General features: G+C 37.0%; 1 protein-coding gene and 1 long non-coding RNA gene across 4 annotated transcripts in view; one reads left to right on the top strand and one right to left on the bottom strand.

The window, feature by feature from the left end:
- The window catches only part of LOC130542946 (uncharacterized), a 44,559-nt gene extending 34,028 nt beyond the window's left edge, over positions 1-10,531 (top strand). Inside the window, exons 2-3 of the long non-coding RNA XR_008957874.1 lie at positions 7,628-7,680; positions 9,886-10,531. This is a non-coding gene — a long non-coding RNA (uncharacterized LOC130542946). The remainder of the gene's footprint in view (positions 1-7,627; positions 7,681-9,885) is intronic.
- The window catches only part of CSMD3 (CUB and Sushi multiple domains 3), a 1,143,082-nt gene that overhangs the window by 411,149 nt on the left and 705,900 nt on the right, over positions 1-26,033 (bottom strand). The gene's annotated exons all lie outside the window — the stretch shown is intronic.

The raw sequence follows: 26,033 nt of genomic DNA on the forward strand, positions 1-26,033 counted from the left end.
GAGGTAATCACTGCAGTTTCTCAGGATTGCCAGTGGACTCCTTCCTGGAGGCTTCTAGCCCCGAAGCCCTGTGGCTTCCTATGCAGAAGCCATAGCAACAGTCTCCCATGATGGCGCTGGCTTATGAAATTCTCAGCTTACCTCTATATTCTGTATATATCTTTACATGTTTATTTATATATGTTTTGTTAGGGATCCTTTACACCCTCATAACAACTGACATTTCCTCTTCCTATTCTTAAGCATCACTGAATTTTAAAAATATGTTTTCTATCATCTTTGGGCTAAAATTGAAAGTAAGTGCTTACTCTACTATTTTGAAACCATATGGTTTTTTTCTTTGCTCCTTGATCTTTAAAAATCAAAGATATATTTTTTTATTGTTTAAATTCCATTAGCCAACACATAATACATCATTAGTTTCAGATGTAGTGTTCAATAATACATCAGTTGTGAATAACACCCAGTGCTCATCACATCTTGTGCCCTCTTTAATGCCCATCACCCAGTTACCCCATCCCCCACCCACCTTCCCTTCAGCAACCCTCAGTATGTTTCCCATAGTTAAGAGTCTCTCAGGATTTGTCTCTGTCTCTGATTTCTTCCCATCAAGTTTTCCCTCCCTTCCCTTATGATCCTCTGCACTGTTTCTTATAATCCACATATGAGTGAAATCATATAATTGTCTTTCTTTGATTGACTTATTTCATTTAGCATAATATACTCTAGTTCCATTCCCGTTGGTGTAAACAGTAGTATTCATTATTTCTAAAGGCTGAATAACATCCCATTGTGTATATATACCGCATCTTCTTTATCCAGTCATCTGTTGAAGGGCATCTTGGCTCCTTCCACAGTTTGGCTACTGTGGACATTGCTTCTATGAATATTGGGGTGCAGATGCCCCTTTATTTCACTGCATCTCCTTCCTTAAGGTAAATACCTAATAGTGCAATTGCTGAGTTGTAGGGTACTTCTATTTATAACTTCTTGAGGAACCTCCATACTGTTTTCTAGAGTGCCTGTACCAGCTTGCCTTCCTACTAACAGTGTAAGAGGGTTCCCCTTTCTCTGCATCCTTGCCAACATTTGTTGTTTCCTGTCTTATTAATTTTAGTCATTCTGACTGGTGTGAGATGGTATCTCATTGTGGTTTTGATTTGTACTTCTTTGATGAGAAGTGAAGTGGAACATTTTTTTTCTTGTGTCTGTTGGCCATTTGTATGAATTCTTTGGAAAGACATCTGTTCATGTCTTCTGCCCATTTCTTGACTGGATTCTTTGTTTTTTGGGTGTAGAGTTTGATACGTTCTTTAGAGATCTTGGATATTAGCTCTTTATCTGATATGCCATTTGCAAATATCTTCTCCCATTCCGTAGGTTGCCTTTTAGTTTTGTTGACTGTTCCCTTTGCTGTGAAGGAGCTTCGTATCTTGATGAAGTCCCAATAGTTCATTTTTTCTTTTGTTTCCTTTGCCTTTAGAGATGTGATTTGCAAGAAGTTGCTGTGGCTGAGGTTGAAGAGGTTACTGCCTGTGTTCTCAACTCCAAGATTTTGATGGATTCCTGTCTCACATTTAGGTCTTTCATCCATTTTGAGTCTATCTTTGTGTTTGGTGTAAGAGAATGGTCCAATTTCATTCTTCTGCATGTGGCTGTCCAATTTTCCCAGCACCATTTATTGAAGAGACTGTCTTTTTTCCATTGGATATTCTTTCCTTCTTTGTTGAAGATTAGTTGACCATAGAGTAGAGGGTGCATTTCTGGGTTCTCTATTCTGTTCCATTGATCTAGGTGTCTGTTTTTAAGCCAGTATCATGCTGTCTCAATGATCACAGCTTTGTAACATAGCTTGAAATCAGACATCGTGATGCCCCCGGCTTTGGTTTTCTTTTTCAACATTCCCCTGGCTATTCAGGGTCTTTTCTGGCTCCATACAAATTTTAGGATTATTTGTTTCAGCTCTGTGAAAAATGTTGATGGTATTTTAATAGGGATTGCTTTGAATGTGTTGCTTGCTCTGGGTAGCATCTTCATATGAGACATATTAGATTTTAAACCAAAGACTGCAGTAAGAGATGAAGAGGGATACTTTTTCATACTTAAAGGATCTACCCAACAAGAAGATCAAACAATTACAAATATTTATGCTCCTAATTTGGGAGCAGCCAATTATATCAACCAATTACTAACCAACTTAAAGAAACACATTGATAATAATACGGTAATAGTAGGGGACTTCAACACCCCACTCACAGCAATGGACAGATCATCTAAGCAGAAGATCAACAAGGAAACATGGGCGTGGAATGACAAATTGGACCAGATGGACTTCACAGATATATATATAGAGCATTCCATCTTAAAGCAACACTTTCTTCTGAGTGCACTTAGAACATTATCCAGAATAGATCACATACTGGGTCACAAATCAGGTCTCAACCAATACCAAAATTTTGGGATTATTCCCTGCATATTTTCAGACCACAGTGCTTTGAAACTGGAACTCAATTACAAGAGGAAATTTGGAAAGAACTCAAACACTTGGAGGTTAAAGAATATCCTACTAAAGAGTGAATGGGTTAACCAGAAATTAAAGAAGAATTTAAAAAATTAATGGAAATGAATGAGAATGGTTCATAACCTTTGGGATACAGGAAAGGCAGTCCTAAGAGGGAAGTACACTGCAATATGAGCATCTTTCAAAAAATTAGAAAAATGTCAAATACACACACTAACCTTACACCTAAAGGAGCTGGAGAAAGAATAGCAAATAAAGCCTAAACCAAGCAGGAGAAGAGAAATAATAATTAGAGGAGAAATCAATGAAAAAGAAACCAGAAGAACACCATAGAACAGTTCAATGAAACTAGAAGCTGGTTCTTTAAAAGAATTAATAAGATTGACAACCGACTAGCCAGACTTATCAAAAAGAAAAGAGAAAGGACCCAAATTAATAAAATCATGAATGAAAGAGGAGAGATCATGATCAAAACTAAGGAAATACAATAAATTTTAAGAACATATTATCAGCAAGTGTATGCCAACAAATCAGGCAATTTGGAAGAAATGGATGCACTCCTAGAGATGTATAAACTACCAAAACTGAAACAGGAAGAAATAGAAGATCTGAACAGACCTATAACCTGCAAGGAAATTGAAGCAGTAATCAAAAGCCTCCCCAAAAACAAGAGTCCAGGACCGGACTGATTCCCAGGGGAATTCTACCAAAGATTTAAAGAACTAATACCTATTCTTCTGAAGCTGTTTCAAAAAATAGAAATGGAAGGAAAGCCTTCAAACTCGTTTTATGAGGCCAGCATTACCTTGATCCCAAAACCAGACAAAGACTCCACCAAAAAGAGAATTACAGATCAAATTCCTGATGAACACAGATGTCAAAATACTCACCAAGATACTAGCCAATAGGATCCAACAGTACATTAAAAGGACTATTCACCAAGACCAAGTAGGATTTACTCCTGGACTGCAAGGGTGGTTCAACCTTCACAAATCAATCAATGTGATACATCACATTAATAAAAGAAATCATATGACCCTATCATATTGATGCAGAAAAAGCATTTGACAAAATACATCCATTTTTTTAATAATAATTTTTTATTATGTTATGTTAGTCATCATACAGCATATCTTTAGTTTTTGATGTAGTGTTCCATGATTCATTATTTGCGTATAACACCCAGTGTGCCATGCAATATGTGGCCTCCTTAATACCCATCACTGGCCTAGCCCAGTCCCCCACCCTCCTCCCCGCTGAAGCCCTCAGTTTGTTTCCCAGAGTCCAGAGTCTCTCATGGTTCATTCCCTCTTCTGTTTACCCCCCCTTCATTCTTCCCTTCCTTCTCCTACTGATCTTTCTGCTATTTCTTATGGTCCATAAATGAGTAAAACCATATGATAATTGTCTTTCTCTGCTTGACTTATTTCACGTAGCATAATCTACAACATCCTTTCTTAATTAAAACTGCACAGTATAGGGATAGATGGAACATACCTCAATATCATAAAAGCTATCTATCAAAGATATATTTTCAAATGAAGATGTAATTTTAAAGCCACAGTACTCTCTCAGACTGAAAAATAATATGCAGCAAGTACAATAAATACACACCTATTATATATCACTGCCTTTGAATTTATTTTTGTACCCAAGAGGTGAAACTGATATCTGAACAAATAATTAATATGTAACAGATCATTGTTACAGTAGAAACAGTCACAAACAATAACTAATAATAGTAGGTATCATTTTTTGAGCATGAGGACTGTATTGTCACTGTGGGAACCTTTTTTTAAACATTAATTATATAGGTTAATTCTCATAATAACTCTGTGAAAGAATTGTCACCTCCATGTACAGATGAGAAACCTTAGACATAAGGTTAAGTATAGCTATAGACTGAATAATCCCCCCCGCATTCATATGTTGAAACCTAATCCCCAATGTGACAGCATTTGGAAGTAAGTTTTGGGGAGGTGATTAGGTCATGAGGGTAAAAGCCTCAGTAATGGGATTAGTGCCCTTATAAAAGAAGCCTTTAAAAGCTCCTTTGCCTCTTCTGCTGTGTGAGGACACAGGGAGAAGATAGCCATCTATGAACGGGGAAATGGGCTCTCACCAGGCACTGAGTCTGCCAGTGCCTTGATCTTGGACTTTCTAGTCTCCAGACTATGATATTTGTTGATTATGAACCACCTAATCTATGGTATTTTTGTTATAACAGCCCAAAGACACTAACTTGGACAATTCCACAAAACTCGTGTATAGTAGAGTTTAGGTCATAGCAAAGTCTTTTTCTTTTCTTTTTTTAGTAGGCTCCACAACCAGCGTGGAGCCCAATGTGGGGTTTGAACTCACAACCCCGAGACTAAGACCTGAGCTGAGATCAAGAGTCAGACACTTAACCAACTAAGCCACCCAGGTGCCCCACAAAGTCTTGCAGTAAGCTATACTGGAGGAATTTTCATTCTTTAATTTCCTATTTATGAAACACTTGTTTTGTTTCTAATATGTATCAAAATAATATTAAGCATTAGGGATATAAAGATATATGAGATGTATCCTCTGCTCTTAAATGAGGGCATAAAGGAAGTATAGCTAAGACCCCTTGCAGCTGGAGGTTGGCAAATAGGTAAATGTGATCCTTGCACTTAGAGTTATTTCTCTGAGTGAACTGGAGAAGAGCAAAGAAGGAAAGGTATTTAGGTGGATGAAGAGCAATATCAGGAAAGATACGTAGTCTTTTTGCTTCTCTTTCCTTCTATAGGTGGTGGCTTGGTTGGGGTTAAGAAGTTGAGTCCATCAGGTTGTTTTACAGAATACCACAGACTGGGTTTATGAACAACAGAAATTTGTTTCCCTGGGTTGTAAGGGCTGGGAGGTTGAAGATCAAATGCCAGCAGATTTGGTGTCTGGAGACAGCCTATCTCCTGGTTCATAGACAGCCTTCTTTTTGCTGCAATGGGGTCTCGGGCAGGCCATGCCAGAGTGTACCACTTTGATGTGTGGATTGTTTTGAGCCGAAGTCAATCAGGGCCCAAGGGACTCAGGAGGAGCATTTTGCCTCCTTTTTAACTGCCTGAAAGCATTTAGATAGAGGGCCTGGCCTGGTAGACAGCTATCACTGAAAATAACTACAAAGAGTATGAGCTAGGTGTGGTAAGCCGGAAGGAGCTCAGCAAGGCCTATTTGTTCAAATTCCTCTTTGTGTCCCATTGTCTCTGCACAGCATGGCAAACATTTGTTTACAAACATTAGCTCTCCCCATCTTCCTGTAAATTGTCTTCCTCCCCTTTGAAATCCCAGACCCCTCTCTCCTTCTCCTTAGCTCAGGATGGAAAAGCTTTCTTCTCTTGTTGTGTGCTTCACATGGTGGAAGGGGTGAAGGAGTTCTCTGGGGGCACTAATCTCATTCATAGGGATTCCACTCTGGTAACCTAATCACCTCCCAAAGGCCCCATTTCCAAATCCGTCACATTGGGCATGAGATTTCAGCATATGAATTTCAGAGGGACACAAATATTCAGCCTATAGCAAAGGCAGTGATGGTGGCACTAAAGGTTGAGGATGTGCTGAGGTCAAGTAGGTGATGTTGTGGTTGGGGGCCAACAAGTAGAAGTAAGGCCAAGGAGGCAGCCAGTAAATTTGGAAGATTGAGCATATATGAGGAGATCAAGAAAAGCATAAATTTGAGGATAAGGGTAACCAGAATTGTCATTATCAAAAAGGAGATGTAGAAAAAGGGAAGGCTTCAAAGAATCTTGAGGGGAAACTAAAGTGGAGGAGCTGTGTGAATTCGTGTTTTTAAATATAGATATACACAGGTTAGATATACATGAAAATGTGTATACATCTATGTATATGTATTGTATGTCAAACACCCACAGATATACATATATGGATGCACACGTATTTTCCAGTTCCATCCATTATGAATACTAAAAGCAGTAAGTCTCTATAGCAACAAGCACACTAAGTGCCCAGATCTTGGTTTCTTAATGCCATTCTTTACTAGAAGGAACCTGGAAGTCTGCTTCCAGGGTTGGATAAGGAAAAGAACAATGTGACACTAAAAACCCTGTGACACTAGAAACCCTGCGACACACACACACAAAAAAACTTTTTTTGTGTCCAAAAAAAAGTGCTTAAGGAACAGTGGGGACATATCAAATCGCCAGCTTGAAGGGGCTCCACTGGGCATGCTGGGACAGTTTCACCATCAAAACAACATTGCTTATGATAGATTGCAACTGATTTAATGCAATTTAATGCAAATGGGAGGAAAGATAAAACTGAATGACAGTTTAAAAAATGTAGAATTAATAAAAATAGAAGATCAGCATTTGGTAGCCATTGTAGTGATTTTGGATTCTGGGTTAATGTTCGATAAAAAACAAGATAATAAGTGTAGTCTTTGATTACCTCTCTGTGAAGCATGTATCAGTCACAAAGGGAAAATGGTGATGTTACCATGGAAAAACCCAGAAGACACTAATTTTACTAGGTGATCAAGGGTCACATAACCAGTGTGGGAAATACAGACATCGTTTGCCTCCTGATGTGCTGTACTAAGACACTGAGAATATTTCTGTGGTATACTTGTCAAGAATGCATGGTCTAAGTCTGGATAGGAGGAAAGACTGCATGGATTCAGATTGAAGGGCATATTACATATTATAAAAGACATGACAAATAAACGCAATAGTTTTGTGGGTTGACTCCCTTAAGGGTTTTCAATGCCACCTGGAATTGTGGAGACAGCCTATCTGTGGAGAACTTAATGCCTGAGGGATGAACTCTGACCACCAAGAGGCAGGAAATGGGAAGGAGACCAGTGGATTAACTGCTTACCTCCCTCTCTCCAAAAAGATGGCTCCAAAACACAGCTGGCCCACATGGGCCAACCAAACCATAGCTGCATTTCTTGTGAGGCTGTGACCAACTCAGTAGCACACAATAACATATAACCTCATATTTGATTCCTCCATTTCCCTGTTATATCTCTTTTTTCCCCTCATCTTTGCTGTTTTGGAATTGCACTCCCTTTCTCCCCCCATAAAGTATTTAGAGTTCATAAACCAAGCCTCAACCTCTGTTTTTTAGGGAACCAAAGCTAGAACCTGTGACTTATCACTGGCAAACAATGAATGGACAAGGTAAGGGACTGGGCTATCTAATGGTTGTATAAACATATGTGGTTTCCAGGAAAATAGGATATTAGCTTCCATTATCGAGTGACCATTATTTGACAAGAGGTTTGCTAAGTATTGTAACTGTTTTAAATCATGCATTTCTTATTGAAACACTGGGAGTGAGGCATATCATTCCAGCTTAATAGATGAAAAAACAAGGTTCTGAGAGGCTGACCAAGCTCATATACACAGAAATAGCTTAAATGAGATTCAATTAACATCTATATGACTCCAATAAGCACACTCTTTTCCACTGTTCCATGCTGCTTGAGAGAAAGGATGGAGAGGATAATGTGGGCCAGGTACTGGAATAATTAAGGAAAAGAGATGAATTAACTTGATTCCACTATTGGAAGAGAAAAGATAGCAACATCAATTTTAAAAGTTTTTTGTCTCTAATGCTTCAACACACTAATCCCACCTCAGCATGATACAAGGGTGATTTTAAAACCATTCAGTTCTCTTCAAATCCTTTCCCATGGAAGGCCCTCATAATCTAAATCTTTCCTGTCTCTCCAGTCCTGTCTTCCATCATTTTCCTACAAGCTACCTAAATGTCATGCATGTTGAGACACCTGCTATTCCCTTTCACGCCCACATGCCTTTAGGTATGCCATCTTCTCTGCCTGGAAATAAGGCATTCTCCTAGTACACAAACCTGGGGAAATTCCTGTGCATTTCTCAAGGTCAGATTATACCTTTTTCATAAAGATTGCCCTGAGTTTACAAGCACAGTTTTTCCTTTCTTCCGGCTTCTATGGGCCTTAGAGGGTAACAACAATTTATATATCATGTATGTGCCAGGCAAAGTTCTTTTTTTTTTTTTTTAAGATTTCATTTATGTATTAGAGAAAGAGAGCAAAAGCAAGAGCATGTGTTGGGGGAGGGGCAGAAGGAGAGGGAGAAGCAGACTCCCTCCTACACTCCCTCCTACACAGCTGGATCCCAGGACCCTGAGATCATGACCTGAGCTGAAGTCAGATGCTTAACCGACTGACCCACCCCAGTGCCCCCAACGCCAGGCAAAGTTCTAAGCACTTATTACATTTAATCCTGATATAGCCCTATGAAGACCCAAAGAGGTAAGTAGTTTGACTGAAGGCACACACAATTTAAGTGGCAGAGCTGGGATTTGAACCCAGTTAGTGTGGTTACAGAATATGTGTTCTCAGCACTATATCCTCTCTCAGCATAATTTTCAAAGAATAGTTGTGGAATATGTAAAGAATGAAGAAAGGCAATAAAGAGCATACAAACTCATGTGGTTCTATTAATAAACAATATAAGCAATTACAAATTCTTGTAGCTATAGAGAACTACATGTATAGAAAACCATGGAATGACCTGTTCCATTATAACTTTTGATACTTTTGAATACTTTAAATTTTATACTTGTCTTATAATCGTAGAATATGAGTGCTGAATATTTCCTGATTACCTCTCAAAAACCATTCTCCATCTTATTCTTCTTGCTTTTTACTGCTGGGTGTAGGAGTAAAGGCTGACCCACATGGACCCATTATGGAGGCTCTTGTGCTACCCGACTTTCTCTGCATGCAATGAGTAGTCAAGGAACAAGTGGCACTAGCAGGAGATGAGACGAGGAGTCGGGAAGAGAGTTTCATAGGGCATTTTTCTTCCAACTCCTCTGCCTGATTACCATGGGATGGCTCTAACCCCTGACTGAAAGCCAAGCTTATGTCAGGGTGCCCTCTCCATACAGCTGTCCTCTGCGAGCTCTGGTTATCATTTCTGAGATGATCATAACTCCCTGTTGTCACTAGCCAGAGATACTGTATAACGTCTTCTTATTTTCCTTAAGCTCTCCCTACATATACACATAGACTTATGTGAAGGTGCCATTTGTTTCCTGCAGTATTTCTGACTGATACGGTGTACCTCACCACTGAATGCTCAATGCAACACAGAATTTAGTTAGCAGCCTACTGATAGGTGATTTTATTATCTTATAATATTTTGTCTCCTAGAATACAAAATGGAGTTGGGAATTCTTTAACAAATGTTGCTTCCATTGCAAGTCAGCTAAATACTGTGCATCATTCACAACTCAAATAGGAAGGAGAAGAGTGAGTATCCACTTGCAGTGACAGGAGGCTGGCATCCATGGAGTAGCACCTGGTTCTGCTCTTTCTCTTCCTTGTTGTGCAGGCAAAGAAATCAGAGGCTGGAGAAGAGGTGCTGAAGTATGTGAAGACGGGAGGTCAGAGGAAACAGAAGCAGAGCACTATAGAAGGCTCTTCTGCAGTGAGTTGAGAACAGAATTGGAAATGTAGGCTTAAATGGCAGTGGCTGAAATTTGTCGAACAGGACTCTTTCAACACCTTTTCTGTAGTGACCAAGTAACTTTGATCCTTGATGCCTAAAGTAATAAACTCTAATTTTAAATTCAATCAGATTTCCAGCCAAAGACTAACATCTGGCCTCAAAGTGACATAGATATTCTCATTGATCAATCTCTGACTTGACAACAGTTGACACTGTAATTCAAATACTTCACAGAGAGACTGTGTAGGTTAAAAGAAAGTGATCTGTAAAACTTGCAGTTTTGCTGATTCTTAATGTTAAGAAGCCTCTTGGGAATCTCATTACCTTAGCAACGGACTTACAAAGGTTGTGAAATACGGAATCTTGCAGCTAGAAAAGACCTTGTGAGTTAAATTCAGTCTCACCTTCAAGCATCTCAGACAAATGAGACTATAGCCAGCATTTAAGAGATTTTGAGAATAAAATCTATAACTTCCCAGGCAAAGTAATAAAGGATGTATTTGTAATAATAAATGTGTATTTTTACAATCATGATTAAAACCCTGACATTTAAAAAACTTCAGATTAGATAAAACCATTTAATAAAAAAAATATATGCAAACTTCAGAATGCTGGTAAATATACCCTGAGACAAAGTTTATCTTTTCCAACAGAGCTGGTATAAAAGAACATTTGTAGCCAGTAGTTAAATCATACATTCTTTTGATATATAGCAAATAGGGGAACTAAAAAAGAAAAAAATTACTCAATTCTTAATCATTTGTCACCTTAAAAAGTTATTGAATGCTTTAACACATTTCATAGAATTAAGAGCTCTTTATCAGTGATAAAAACCATGTGCTTTTCTTTGCTTCTAAATATGATGTTATTTGACATATCATTAATTTAGAGTTGTTTTTATGGTTGCATTGACATATTTATGACAAAACTGTTTATATTCCATCATCTCAGTACCCATGTTTCTAATTTAGAGGATACCCAAGGAACTACAGGTAATATCTGTGTACACAAACAAGGAGCTTGCCAGCCTTCATAGGTGCCATGTCTGAATGTGTGTCCTCAAAATTCAAAGATGATAGTAGTAGAAGGTGGGACCGTTGGGGGTGATTAGGTCAAGAGGGCTGAGACTGCATGGATGAGATTATTACTCTTATGAAAAAGAAGCTGCAGAGAGATACCTTGTCCTTTCTACCATGTGAGGACACAGAGAGAAGGTGCCAGCTATGAACCGGGAAGAGAACTCTCAACAAAAGTTCTCCTCCTAAAAAACAAACAAAAAACCCCCACAAAACCCATTTTGGTATCTTGTTCTTGGACCTTCAGCCTTCAGAACTGTGAGAAATAAATTTCTGTTGTTTATAAACTACCTAGTTTGTGGTATTGTGTTGTAGCGGCCCAAATGGACTAACATAGTAAGGATGGAATCTATGAACTTGAATTGTGTGGCATTTCCTCCAACCCAGTGATTATCAGACTTTCTTCCGACCATGGGCTTCTTGGGCTTTTATGAAAGACATTACTCAAGGGAATGAGGTTATTTTTTAGAGAAAAGACTAAGTATCCTCTAATTTTATTAAAAAGAAATAATGTATGAAAGTAGGTATTTAAGTATTAACATATTTGTTGCAATGTCATCACAGTTCAAAATATACCACAATGTAGTGACTCCAAAACTGAGAACTAATGTTAACTAAATAGTTCCTTGGTGTATAAATTTTATTGTCCAAACATTTTACTGGGAAAAGGTGAGAATAAGTTAAACACAGACACACAGACACACACGCGCACACACACACACACACACACACACACACGCACTTCCTGATATAGTCTCTTAGTTCAGAAAATCTAAACGCTAGTCTTACCAACTTCAAAGTATAACAAACTCATTTCAGTTCAATATTTGCTAAGTATCCACTGTGTACCAAGAACTGTGCTAGGACCTATGCTCACAAAGAGGTGTGTGTCACAATCCTGGCCCTTAAAAAACAGTCTGTAATAGTCAGTCTGTCAAAGAGGTGTGTTCAGCATATATTTTTTAATTTCTTTTTTTTTTAAGATTTTATTTATTTATGTGACAGAGATAGAGACAGCCAGCGAGAGAGGGAACACAAGCAAGGGGAGTGGGAGAGGAAGAAGCAGGCTCATAGCGGAGGAGCCTGATGTGGGGCTCGATCCCATAACGCAGGGATCACGCCCTGAGCCGAAGGCAGATGCTTTAACCGCTGTGCCACCCAGGCGCCCCTATTTTTAAATTTCTTAGCACAGATTTTTAAGAGAATGAAAACAGACTATGCTCTGGTTGACACCTATGCCACAAACTATAAATGTTTTAAAGCTCCAAGATGATTTGAGAAGTTAAGAGCATTCCCTATGTATTCTGACTTAAGTTACAGCCTAAAGGTGAAATGTAAAGTGACAAGTGATTCCTCTTCCCTGACTTGCTCTGAGGTAGTATTCTTAAAACTTGACCCATTCTTTATATTCTTAATGTCCTTCAAAGGACCTCCTCAGCATTTGCCTTTGGTCTGGGACTAAATTTGTCTGTGATATAGGGTCTGTGATAAAAGGGCAGTGTGGCAGGCTGATTTGAGATTAGGAGACTAAGGAATATGCTCAAGGTCATTCTCATTGTAAAAATTTCAAATCAGTTGATGCTATCAACTAGTAAACCATCTAACTAGAGATAGCTTCATTATCATTTTTTTTCAGGTACAGTGACCTTACTCATTCACATATTCATTCATTTGTCCATTCAATCATCTCTTAGTATGTCCATTCAAGAAGAGTGTCTTGAAATCGTGCTTTCTCCTAAATGTTGGGAATGTAGAGATGAATAAAACTTAATCTATTACTGCCTACAAGGAAAAAAAACAAGTATGCGGATACATAAAAGTGTGATAAATAATGTAGTTTTATAGTAAGATAATGGGAGGCATGGGAAGAAAATGAACAATTCTGCTTAGGAGTGGGAAGATTCTAAAAACAAACATGAGGGGCACCCGGATGGCTCAGTCAGTACAACCTGCAACTCTTGGTCTTGAGGTTATGAATTTGAGCTCCAGTTTGGCTGTAGAGATTACTTAAAAATAAAATCTTTAAACAAAACAAAGCAACTGAAACATAAGCTAAAATTGAACAGGTTTGCAAAGATATGTGTTGTTAGGGGAGGTGTAATAGCATGTGTGGTAGTTGGTGACATTTCAGCCAGAGAAAGAGTTTGACCAAAGGGTGATAGTGTGAAACAACCCATCTGGAAAAATCCAAGTAGCTCAGTATGGCTGGGGTTAGGGTACAAGGAGGATGAGGTAAGACAGGAGGTTGGGAGCCATGGGGTAGCTTATGTGCAATAAGAACCATCTCTGACTTTATTCTAAGCACAGAGAAGCCACTGATAAAGTATCCTGGTGATGCATATCCAACAAATACTTCACACATAGCAGTCATGCTAATCTCCCATGAAATGAACTAAACATGATATGGAGTCAATTAAAGAGATATGACCCCACTCCCTTAGGAACTTACAGTCTAATAATAGAACAGTTAAATGAAAGTATCAGGAAGCATTCCTTTTTATGAGAAGGACTCAAAACAGCATTGTTCACTTCAACCTCGCTTAACCTGTCTATTCTTTAAATATTTTCCTTTAAAGTACCTTGAATGAAAGAACAAAGTGAAATATAGATTTTTGTCTAAATCTCTGTAGCTACCTGTTTAAAAGAGTTTGCAAGCAGGGGTAGATCAATATTTTTTGAACTGTAATAGCAATCAAAGTAAATGGATTTTTCTTTTGAAAGAACCATAACTGCTAGCAGCCTAACAGCAGCCATCAAAAACTTCTAAACCTTATTTCTCTTACTATATCTACTGGATGGTGAAAGGACTAATTATTTGGAGTTATATTTACAAAGTAACTAAAGAAGAATCAACCACTTTTATTGTTACAAAAGACCAAATGAGACAATCCAAAGTGCAACAAATGAGCAGAATATGTCTTTTGTTTTAAAAATAATAATGTTTTCTCTTAATCATTACCATTCCACTCCCCCAGAAGTAACCATTATCTGGACTTTTACGAAAACCATTTTAGTGCTTTTCTTTATTAGGAGAAGGCAAGGTGGAGAGTCTCTGGAATGCTGGCAATATTCTCTCTTGTTCAGGGTGTTCATTTTGTCATAATCATGAGTTATACATTCACGTTCTGTACCTGCTTGCATGCTGCTATAATTATTTTTTTCGTTTTATTTTTAAAGTAAGCAGCAATCTGATAGTAGTAACTATGATAAAACTTTTCTTTCCTTACAAAAAGGGAAAGACATTGCATCTTGCAACCCATTCCTGTCCTTTTCTTTCTCTCTTGAATACAGGAAGTGATAGCTCAAACTACTACAGTTATATTGCAACCATGAAGGGAAGGCCAAGAGATTTGCCAAGAAATTATCCCTGACTTATTGAACTGCTGAACCAATATCTTCAATTTCCTGCCTCTGGACTTCTTGTTACATGATAAAAATAAATCATCATTTTTTTTTTAAGAAGAAAGAGAAGGATGGGGATGAGGTAGTGTGATAGAATGAAGTTGCTTTTGATAATATGTCTAAATTTCTAATTATGTCAGTTTTCTCACAAGAGTAAAGTAGGAGTTTTAATAATTGATTTATATGGTCATTATAAGGACTAAAAAATAAGAACTGTAAGTAAAACACATAGCATAGTCCCTAACAGATGATAGGTCCAAACAAAGTTTTTTTTTTTTTTTTTTTTTTTTTTTTTTTATTGCTCAAAAACACTTTTATTGAAGACCAGGGACCTTCAATATCAGTCATTCACACATAAAATGTCTTGCACATTTCTGGATTTTTTATTTAATTTAATTTTGTTTTTGTCTTGGTATCCTTGATGTTGGTGACCATGGCTGTTCATGTGTATGTCTGTATGATGAAGATACTTAAATTTTATGTTGCATACTTCATATCAAGGATCTAGGCTATATGAGTATTAATCTGTGTTGTATTGTGATAAAATCAAATATTAAACATAAATGCACACCAAAAAAATAATAATGCTGATACAGTATTAGTTCTTTATGGAATTAGGTCTTCAAACTATACACACAACTTCTTTTAATCTAAGAAATACGTATCAAGCTCCCATATGCACTGAGCTAGTCACTGGGAAAATCCTAAATGCATTGGACTAGGCACTTGCTCAAGGAGATAAATATAGCATTTAATCAGATATTTTGGAGTACTGGTGAGAAATATAGAAACAACAAATAAATGCAATACTATTGGAGCTGATTTCTTCATATAGTTTAGTTCTCTAAGACTACAATAACAACCACTTCTCCGTTATCTCTGCATAACTTTCAGGGTCCAGGCTGTTTCTAGTGTTTTCAGGAGAGAACCCTATATCATTCATCTACAATTTAAATTTTAATCATCATCTAACTTCTTGCAAGTTATTTGCATTTTAACTGTTCTCAAATAGTAAAATGAATGACATTGTAATTTTAAAAGGATATTAAGTTGTATTTGGGATATACAGTAGCCCCCCATTAGCCATGGGAGTTATCCCCAGTGGATGCCTAAAACTGCAGATAGTACTAAACCTTATATATACTATGTTTTTTTCTATGCATACATAATTATGATACAATTTAATAAATTAGCACAGTAGATTAATAACAACTAATAATAAAAAAGAACAATTATACTGTAATAGAAGTTATATGAATGTGATCTCTCTCTCAAAAGATCTTATTTTATTGCACTCACCCTTCCTGTGACTACGTGAGATGATAAAATGCCTACATGATGAAATGATGTGAGGTGAATGATTCAGGCATTATGACACAGCATGAGGCTAGTGCACCTTCTGAAAACAGGTCAGAAGGAGAATCATCTCCTTCAGAACCAAGGATAACTGCAGATAACTCAAAGTGCAGAAAGCAAAATAGGAGATAAGGGGGGATTAATTGTGATGTTTGAAGACCGGAGATTAGAACAAAGTCAGATGTTTGGTTTATTCACTCAATAACACAACATGTGCAAAACACAATATTTTGGCCAATAAAGGTTTAAAATGTTGAATAATGTACAAATTTTCTGTATGTATAAGGACAAAAAATGATTAGTTAGTTAATATGAATACAAATAATTTTAATGAAAGGCAATATGTGAAAAATTTGTCATTTACTCAAGGTGTTTTATTTTCTTTTAAAGATTTTATTTATTTATTGGAGAGAGAGCGTAGGCAAAGCTGGGGGGGGAGGGAGAGAGGGAGAAGCAGACTCCATGCTGAGCAGGAGCCCAACATGGGGCTCACTTCCAGGACCCTAGGATCATACCTGAGCTGAAGGCAGATGCCTAACAGACTGAGCCACCCAGGCACCCCTTCAAGGTGTTTTGGAAATACAGAGGAAGAAAAGCCAGAGGAAAAGATTCAGAAATTAGAATTCAAAAATTCAGAAGGAAACAGTCTTCTATGTTTCCTGTATAGAAAGAAGGAAAGTGTAGGGATGAACATGGAAGACTGTTTCAAAGAAATTGAATATTATATGGTCCTTAATGAATGCAAAGGACTTTTATAGATGGAAATCAGAAAATACATTACAAAAGGACTGAGGGACATAAGTTCGAACAAGAAAAAGTTTTATAAGATATGAGTGGAAAAGCAAATTATAGCCAGACAGCATACAACTTCTTGTATCTGGTCAGAGTAGAACTGATTATGTGAGAATGTAGAAAATTCTGTAAAGATTTTGGAGTCAAGTAACAGAGTGAAAACTAACCTGGAATCTACGAGAAGAGCAGATGCAAGAAAGGAACCTGGAATTAGTTACTGGAATAATTCAAGAAAAGCAAAATAAAAGGTATTAGAATTATGACCAAAACAGAGGTGATAAATACTGGTAAAAGACAAATGATAAAACTTGTAACTTATATGAAGCGGGAAGTACAGAAGGAAAACTAAAGTTGAAAATGTATATATATATAAATAAAAAAATATTTCCCAAAGCAACATAAACTCTGTTGAGTTAAGAGGGATTGTGGAATAATAATGGGGCTTGATGGTCAAAATAATTTGTGGTATGAATACACTCTAGAGAATGTTAAATTGAATTATGTAGCATTTTTTAAACTCTTAATGTATTAATTTCCACTGTGAAAGTTTAAGTGTGGCATATAGCACATGGTTATGGGTTTAAAACTTTTATTATTTTTATTGACACACCAAATACACACATGGAATATGGCCATATATATATGAAAACAGTTCTGACCCACATAAGAGGCCCAGGAAGCCAGACTACAACCTCTGCAGCAATCTGTTAAGAATGATCAGGCTTGGTCAATGATAGCCAATTTCCCTAATTCTTGCTCCCACTTCCAACTCAGGATCAATCAGAGAAAGCCAAATATGCTGCCCAAACTTATCAGATAAGATGTTCTGCTTCTAGCTAGCCCACCCCTCAGCTCCCCATGATAATAATCTCCTTTAGTGCATAACTGGAAATCCTTTCTTTCTTTCCTTCCTTCCCTCTCCTCCTTTTTTCACTGTAAAAATTTCCCACTCTACTGACTGCCTTTCAGTTTCTATGAAAGCAAGTGACGGTGGCTGACCCCCTTGCTATATAGCATGCTCTGAATAGTCTCTGTTTTCATTTCTATGGTTTTCATTTATTTTCAAAACTCCAGTAAACAATTATGTTTCTATTATATATACACACCAAGACCACACATGAAAATAAATAACTGCAAAACATGATTCACAGAATAATGCATAACTCCATAAGTGTACTATGACCTTCTATTCCATTCTATTCTTTTCATTGAAAAAGTAGAAAAATGAAAGAAAAGCTGGACCCAACTCACTAAAATTATTTAATGGCCCTAATCAATATGATTTTTTTTTTTTTTGCAAAGCAACTGTACACTGATTTTCTAAAGTTTATTTGCCCCCAGAGTCGTGTTCATGGAGCAACTCTTGGATCTTGTTTCTATAGATTACCCTGGGGAAAGTGTGCATACATTTTGGGCAGGGATTACTGGAAGAGTGGAGATGTGATTAGCAAATAAGAAAATCCGGATAAAGACAGTTTTTCAATGACAACAATTTAGTTCAAATTAAAGAATATCGATTTAGAAATTACAGCTCAGAGAAACAGAAAGAAAAATTACTGAAATCAAGAAAGGCAAGAGTTTCATTACATTCTAGTTTTTTTTTTCCTAAAGCTTCTTTAACATTTAGCCTTTCTCTCAGAATTTTGTTTTTCTGTCCTATTACCTACTATTTTGTCCTATTACCTACTATTAAAGCAGGAGTATGCATTGGGCAGAGCGAATTTAATAAAGAGAAAGCCCTGTCTATCAGAAACTGAAGGAGCAGTGTAAAGGTAAGTACAAATAACAAGAGGCTTAGTTGTCCCTGCTGAAAATAGAAGACTCCCCCTCGCCTCCCTTTATCTCAAAGCTATCACTTTGGAAAACCTGTAATTGTCAGTTATTTCCATCTTTCTCAAATGTATGTAAATATTTTCAAGTGCTAAATGAACCTCTTGTCAGACTCAAAACTTAGGAATATTTTCCCAAGAATCTGTAAACCACCTCTTTGAAATATAATCATCAGGAAAATGGCACTCCGAGCTTCCTTTCTGTAGAAATGTAAAAACCTAATTTCAGTGGACACCTCACTCCAAGTTACAAAACTACTTCCTCTCATAAAGATATGAGAAACTTATCTTTCTTTTGGATAAAGCCAATGAGCTAATACAGATAGTCACCCCAATATCAGATCAATTTAGGATGAATTATGTGTGGCAATAACACTGTCTAGTCCTCTTACCTGAGAACTCTTTGTCATTTATCTTTAGAACATGCATGTAACAGGTTGTATCCGCTTGACTATATGAAAGGATAAAATGTCTTTCTGTCTTTGCAATCTCTTTGGTGGACTGTCTATGATGCACATCACATCCTTGTTTAATGCTTATGTAATCATAAAACAGCTTTGTCTACTGCTCTTATAAACAGGTTTTCTGGGTTAGCAGGAGATTCCTTTTTTAATTTTATTTCCCCAAACAATAGCCATATACAGAAGTTACATATATTTTTTTCTTAGTAGAAAGGATTTCTTTTTTAAAAAGTTTTTGTTTCACTTTTATAGTAAAGTTTGGAGTTGAAAGAATTAGGTGTGGGGAAATACAGGAAAAGTCTAAGGAAAGTACAGTGGGCTAATCACAAAGGCTGCAAAGCCTAAAAATCCCTTATTTCTTGAGTATTCTTATATTACACAATCTAAAAATTTATTATTTCTGGCTTGGAGTGGCTAAAGTAAAATTCTTTATGCTATGAGGTAAACTGGATAAGCCATCAGTTCCCTTCTAGACACACAATTCCACTTTTTCATACATAATCTATAAAGGAGAAGAAGAAAGAGAAGGTGGGGGGAGAAGGAATTCCATACAAATAGCTCCTTGATTTTTCCAAATGGCCTTTCAATCACCACATAATTGACTAAAAAACATAGTTTGTTGAAAAACTAGAGTTTTAATTATACAAGTTCAAATGATTCCTACCTTTAGAACTTAGATTCTCTTCTTTTTTTTTTTTTTTAAAGATTTTATTTATTTATGTGACAGAGATAGACAGCCAGCGAGAGAGGGAACACAAGCAGGGGGAGTGGGAGAGGAAGAAGCAGGCTCATAGCGGAGGAGCCTGATGTGGGGCTCGATCCCATAACGCCGGGATCACGCCCTGAGCCGAAGGCAGACGCTTAACAACTGCACCACCCAGGCGCCCCATCTTCTGAAATCAGCTTTTTACCTTCCCATAAACTAATCAAGAAAACATTTTAAGCACATTTACATAAATGGCAAATATATATACTAAATTTTAAAATGATACAAACTTCACTTTTAGTTGAAAGTGTTTTTAAAAATCTAAAATGATTTATACTCGACTTCTCAAGAATACATCTACTATGTAGATCAGTGTACACTGCCCAAGTATTATTTGCTTTATGAATTCTCACGTACATGTGGAAATTCATCATACATCAACACCAAGATAAATATAGACACTGCCCCAGGTTTTTAATAACAGGTGTTTCGTATTATTTTATAGGAGTATGTTAAAAATAAGACAACATCTGGGGTGCCTGGGTGGCTCAGTCGGTTGAGCTTCCGACTATTGGTTTCAGCTCCTGTTAAGATCTCATATGAGTCCTGGGATTGAGCCCTGTCTTGGTGTCCACACTCAGTGGGGAGTCTGCTTGAAGATTCTCCCCTTCTGCCCCTCCCCCACTTGTGTGCTCTCTCTTTAAAATAAATAAATAAATCTTAAAAAAAAAAAAAAAAAAACAGCATGTCCAAAACGGAGTTGCTTATGCTAAGCCCCTGTCACCAAACTGAGAGGTACAGTTTCTGCTCTCCCAGAAATGTAATCTTTTTTTTTTTTAAAGATTTTATTTATTTATTTGACAGAGATAGAGACAGCCAGTGAGAGAGGGAACACAAGCAGGGGGAGTGGGAGAGGAAGAAGCAGGCTCATAGCGGAGGAGCCTGACGTGGGGCTCGATCTCGTAACGCCGGGATCACGCCCTGAGCCGAAGGCAGACGCTTAACCGCTGTGCCACCCAGGCGCCCCTAGAAATGTAATCTTAAACCAGCCAATCAGGAATTACTTAACCTGCACTAGTTAGGTAATATGCCTGATAAACCCCTAGCATCCCCTAAAGGAAAGTGACCTGTTTTAACCAATCTACTCTTTTGCCTAGTAAAACTTCCTTATAGTTTCTGCTTTCTATTGCCTATAAGTTATTTCATTTTGTACAGCTTCTTGAAGTTCCTTTCTATCTGCTAGATCAGATGCTACCTAATTCATGAATTATTAAAACCAGCACAGTGTTTAAAATTTACTCAGTTGATAGATGAATGGATAAAGATGTGGCGTGTGTGTGTGTGTGTGTGTGAGAAATGGAATATTATCCAGCCATAAAAAACGAAATTTTGCCATTTGCAACAACATGGCTGGAGCTACAGAGTATAATACCAAGCAAAATAAGTCAGTCAGAGAAAGACAAATACCATATGATTTCACTCATATGTGGAATTTACGAAACAAAACAAATGAGCAAAGAAAATAAAAGAGAGAGACAAACCAAGAAACAGACTCTTAACTATAGAGAACAAACGTGGTTGCCAGAGGGGAGGTGAGTGGGGGGATCAGTGAAATAGGTAATGGGGATTAAAGAGTACACTTATCATGATGAGCACTGAGTAATGTATAGAATTGCTGAATCAGCATACTGAAAGCCTGAAACTAATATAACACCGTATGTTAACTATACTGGTATAAAAAAATACTTTAAAAAATTTACTGAGTTAAAATTCGTTTTTTAATAAGCATCATCACTCATAGTATACTTTAATTGAATCTGACGTTTGAGTCCAATATGTATAAATATTTACAAAAGTTTAAGAAGTCATGAGAGTTACTTAAGAACAGGACAAAAAATCCTATGTAAAGTGGCACGGTCCTTTGTGGAATTTAATGCAAAAAAGAATGTTATAAATTATAGGGAGTCTATAATTTTTTTAACATCAATTAGAACAAAACATACTTGCCTCTACTTCAAGCAGAACAATTAATTTAATCTTTTGGGGGGCACATTTTAGTATGCTCTCCCATTTTTCAGACTCTTATCTGAGGCAGAAGTACCCCATTTCTTTTAATCATAATGAAATGGAAATTTCAAGATACCAAAGGTGTGGAAAGCTTATGTATACCTTTTCACTTCCTATACTTACATATTATGGGCATTACTCAAATGAAGAACTTCACTGTTCACTCAGCCCTAAAATCCGAACTTCTCTTACATGTTCTTGTTGAGGAGAAGAGTACCACAGATTATAGCTGAGCTGCTGAACAGAACTTCAGGTTACAGCTTTGGCAACTATAGAGGTGGTGGTAGGCAGCGTGATTTATATATCATCATCACCATCTTTTACAGCTCTGCATATATATATATATATATATATATATATATATATATATATATATATACACACATATATATATATACACTCATATATCATAGTATTCTAGATGAATCCTAGTTAGGACATCATGTCTGTGTACTATGTGACTGGTGGTCTGTGAGTCTCTTTGGACTTGATATACAAGAGAGCAGAGATCAAAGAGAAAAATCGTATGCAGAGGTCTGAGGGAAGAGATAGAAGAGACAATTACTGAGGAACTTTGGTTCTTAATCCTTTGCTGGCTTATGGGAGAGATCTGAGCTCAGATAAGGAAGGTGGGGTTAGGAGGTAAAATTTGCGACTCTCGGTACAAGTGAGTGATGCTATAAGCCTCTGATGAAAAACTGAGAAACAATTTGAAGAAAAGCCTGTGCCACTCATATCCACCACCACACATATCCTCAGGGTCTATCTAAACTGTGAGCTCAAGGTGACCAAAAATGAAAGGAAGCTTTGTTTGAAAGAGCAGGAATCTCAGTGAAATGTTATTTTGATGAAAAAAACAAAGGTAAGAATGCCTTGTCAAGTTGGTAGGGGAAAGCCAATTATAGTTCATTTTGGTAAATTTAGTGTAATCCAATAATTTAAGTAATCACTTAAGTAACTCAGTTCTATTAAACAGATTTCCTTTTCGTTTGAGTGCTTGATACCTGTAAATCTTTATCCTTCTCCTTCTCTTCTTCAGAATGGCTGTAAAATGGCTGTGTAATGAGGTGGGTTAATGTGACATCAAAAAGACTGACAGGACAAGGGAGGCGAGTAACTGTCTGATGTCCTTTGATTTTTCTGTTGCTCCTGATGTAAGGTAGCTGGCTTAATATCTTACTTGGACTGATGAGTCTTCAGGTAAAATTACTCTGGTCTGGATTTTTGGAGTAATTTAGGCATACAAGAGATCTGACCATTTGCTCTTAAGGTATTTGTGCTTTCAGTGCTTTAATCTCAGGTATCTGCTGTTAGTCTTATAAGGAAAGTGTTACACAACAAAACTCTTCGCTAGGGCAGCAGGCAGAAGTTACTACATATCCACGCATGTCCACACTGTGTGGAACAAAAAACGGGCTGAATTTTCTCCCATGCCATATTAAAAGGAAAGCCTGGCTTAATTTATGGGCTGCATACTTCCCACCCAACTCCACGCTTAGGAAACTGGTTATTAGTTTGTCCTTGAGCAATAGGTCTAGTGTCTTACTTTTTCCCATAATTCTTCAGGCTGGTGCTGGTGTTTGCTATAGGCTTTTTATCTCCTCTTCTGTATAGTCTTCTCTATCATAGTGAGCTTGAAGACGGAACTTGCACATTTAGAAAGGATGTCTCCTTTATACAATATGGAGGAAACGCTATGGTGACAGGTTTCATAGGTTGCAAAGAATTTAGAAAATTCACTTTTCTCTATGACAAAGGCTGGTTTTCAAGACTATCTTCTCAACTGAACTCAAACTCATACTTGGGTAGTCAATAGCTGACCTATTTCCTCTACTTTGAATTGCTACCTTAACAATCCTTGTTCCAGTGCCCTTGAGGTATATGGGTTTGGTGACCTAGAGTGACAGTCCTTTACATAGCAATGCAAAAGAAAAGTATTACACAACTAAACTTCATTTCATTTTACATATTGTAATTCAGACTTTTTAGTACTTCACCTTGAAAACTTCTATTCATCTTTCAGACTTATCTATGGTGTCATTTCCTCAGGCAGCATTTACTGTACCCCCATTTTTAGCAAATCCTGTTTGCCTTAAATGTTAAGGGCACATATTGAAATGACCTATTTATATGTACTTATCACCACTTTTCTGATAAAGTATGCTCTCCCATTTTTCAGACTCTTATCTGAGGCAGAAGTACTTGTCTATTTCATTTTTTAGCCCTATTACCTAACACTGAATCTGAGACAAAATAGGTGTTAACCAACGTTCTTAAAGGCAAATGTAAATCTACTTATAAGATTAACATTAGTGTCATCTTCTGTTCAAAAAAGATTTATAATTTGAATAACTTTCAATGAAGTAGAAAGAATTTCTGTCTAAATTCACTCCAACCTTGATATATTATTCAGATATCAAATGAAAAGAAACAAATAATCAGATTTATAATCATAGTAATTATATCTAACTTGATGTGAAGGAAACAATTTCATTCAATATCTTAAAATATATATAAATAATATATGTTGCTACCATGTGGAAGAGAATTGGAAGTATGATTAGAAGACCAAATAAAAGTTAAATATATCCAGTAAGAGATTAAAATTTAAGACAGAAACGTCAGTAATATAACAAGGCCCCCGGAGAATGTAAAGAAAGAATTAGAGTGGGTAAAAACAGTAAAAGGGCAAAAGGAACTAATAAAATGAGGAAAGCTTTTAGAGAGCAGCCGGCTTCAACTAAATAGGTGAAGTAGGCAGGGGGGACTAGTATTCACCATCCATCCCAACCTTCATATGGTATAACTTACACGACTAAAAAGTTAAAAGAACAAATGAACCAATGAAAGAGCTTAACTTGTCTTAAAGTCTTTTGCAGCTAGTATTCTAGATTTGGATTAGATATAGTCAATTAGGTGCATTTAGGTGAGATTTGAAAAGTGGGAGAGACATACAAGACATCTTCCTTGTGCTTATGTTCATGAAGGTAAGTGTGGTCATTGGGTTTTTCTCAAGTGGAACTCCATTGTTTAGTCATGACTTTAAGGGCACTAATCCTTGAATGGATGACTTTGCTGATGCTGACATCAACTTCCTGATTTCCCATGCTCCTGTTGTGGTTGAGACAGCAGTCATTTGGCAGTTTGTTTCTTGTTCCTGTTCTTATAGTCTCTGCCCTCACAGAACCTGCCCTTTTGGCATTCTAGCAATTTCATTTAAAAAAATCTATATTAAATCACTTTCTGCTTAAAATGGCTAGAGAGCTTTCCTTTGCTAACAGCTGAACCCTGACTGATACATCAGGTCAGGAAAAGGTGATATTAACACAGTATTTTGCACCAATGTTGGTATTCTGTGGTACTCTCTAAATTATGCTTTATAAGATATTAATGTTATCTATGGTAAAAGATAACTATTACATAACTCACCTATAAAGTAATCATTTTCCAAAGATTTATACTATAAAGAATTCTAGACCTATGTGGATCACACATAAACACAAGGAATTATATTCATTCACATATATAACAAGTCTGAACTGAGATGCTGGTAGTTTACAATCTATCTCAGTATCTAAACCAGAATGTGGTTAATTTATTTAACAAGCATTTACTAAAACTTTCCATGTGCCAAGCACAGAGATTCTTATCAGCAAAAGAAGGAAAGAAGGAAGGAAGGAAGAAAGGGAGGGAGGGAGGGAGGGAGGGAGGGAGGGAGGGAGGGAGGGAGGAAGGAAGGGAGGGAGGGAGGGAGGGAGGAAGGAAGGAAGGAAGGAAGGGAGGAAGGAAGGAAAGGGAGGAGGGAGGGAGGAAGGAAAGGAAGCAGCAGCAAAAAAAAAAAAAGGTGGCTGGGGAGCTTACAGTATAAATTTCAGACAGATAATATTTAGAATATAATTGTATTCTAAGAGAAATTACATATTTTAATTTATACATATTTATCCATATTTCTATTAGATAATATGGAAGCAGAGAAAGACTAATCTTCCAGGGAAGTTTACCTGCTCTACTATTCTGAAATGATCAGTTTGGGATGTATTTTCATCCTTCACTTTCATTGTCTATATTGTTAAACTTTCTACAAAATCTACTTCAAGTCCCAAATCATCTGTGACCCCACTGTGCTTTAACACTAGAACTGGGTCTACCACAAAGTCAGTCTCCATATGGTTAAATGCCAACACTAGGCTAGAATTGCTCAGCTCAACAGTACAATGCCTTACCTATAGCGGGTGTTACCTGCCCAATTACAGGATGTTTGTTATTTGATTTGCTTATTATCTGAGATATTTGAAAGCTCTGATATGTGAAAAACTGGAAAAATCACCAGGAAAACTGGAAT

The sequence above is a fragment of the Ursus arctos genome, unplaced genomic scaffold (genome assembly GCF_023065955.2).
Source record: "Ursus arctos isolate Adak ecotype North America unplaced genomic scaffold, UrsArc2.0 scaffold_6, whole genome shotgun sequence".
Classification (NCBI taxonomy): domain Eukaryota; kingdom Metazoa; phylum Chordata; class Mammalia; order Carnivora; family Ursidae; genus Ursus; species Ursus arctos.